Source organism: Nanorana parkeri, unplaced genomic scaffold, assembly GCF_000935625.1.
Source record: "Nanorana parkeri isolate BGI_ZX_2015 unplaced genomic scaffold, ASM93562v1 scaffold576, whole genome shotgun sequence".
NCBI lineage: Eukaryota > Metazoa > Chordata > Amphibia > Anura > Dicroglossidae > Nanorana > Nanorana parkeri.
The window spans coordinates 686,433-686,774 of record NW_017306844.1 but is presented as its reverse complement, the minus strand read 5'-3'; the positions used below and the strand labels follow the sequence as shown (position 1 = coordinate 686,774).

The 342-nt window shown below is 41.5% G+C and overlaps 1 protein-coding gene across 5 annotated transcripts in view; it reads right to left on the bottom strand.

The window, feature by feature from the left end:
* EPS8 (epidermal growth factor receptor pathway substrate 8) overlaps positions 1-342 on the bottom strand; it is a 56,233-nt gene that overhangs the window by 40,714 nt on the left and 15,177 nt on the right. The gene's annotated exons all lie outside the window — the stretch shown is intronic.

Below are 342 nucleotides of genomic sequence, written 5' to 3'. Positions count from 1 at the left end.
ACTGTTAATACATTGTAATACAAAGAAGAACAATAGATTTGTTCCATTACTGCCATCATTATTTACTTTGTAAATGGCTCCTAGGGAAGAGCCGAACATTCCCTACAATGAGGAGAGATTCTCATCCTATTTACAGACCCAAAACAATTCTCCAGACGCCATTAATATAAGTGTGCTTCACCTGAACCTGCAGACTTCTCAGCAACACACTGCACCCCCTTCCCCAAAACACATACATTACATGCCCCCATAACACATTGCAGGCCCCTGCAATTACACACATGCTGTATTGCCCACAACACAAATTAAATGCACCCCAATAGAACACATACACTGTATGCC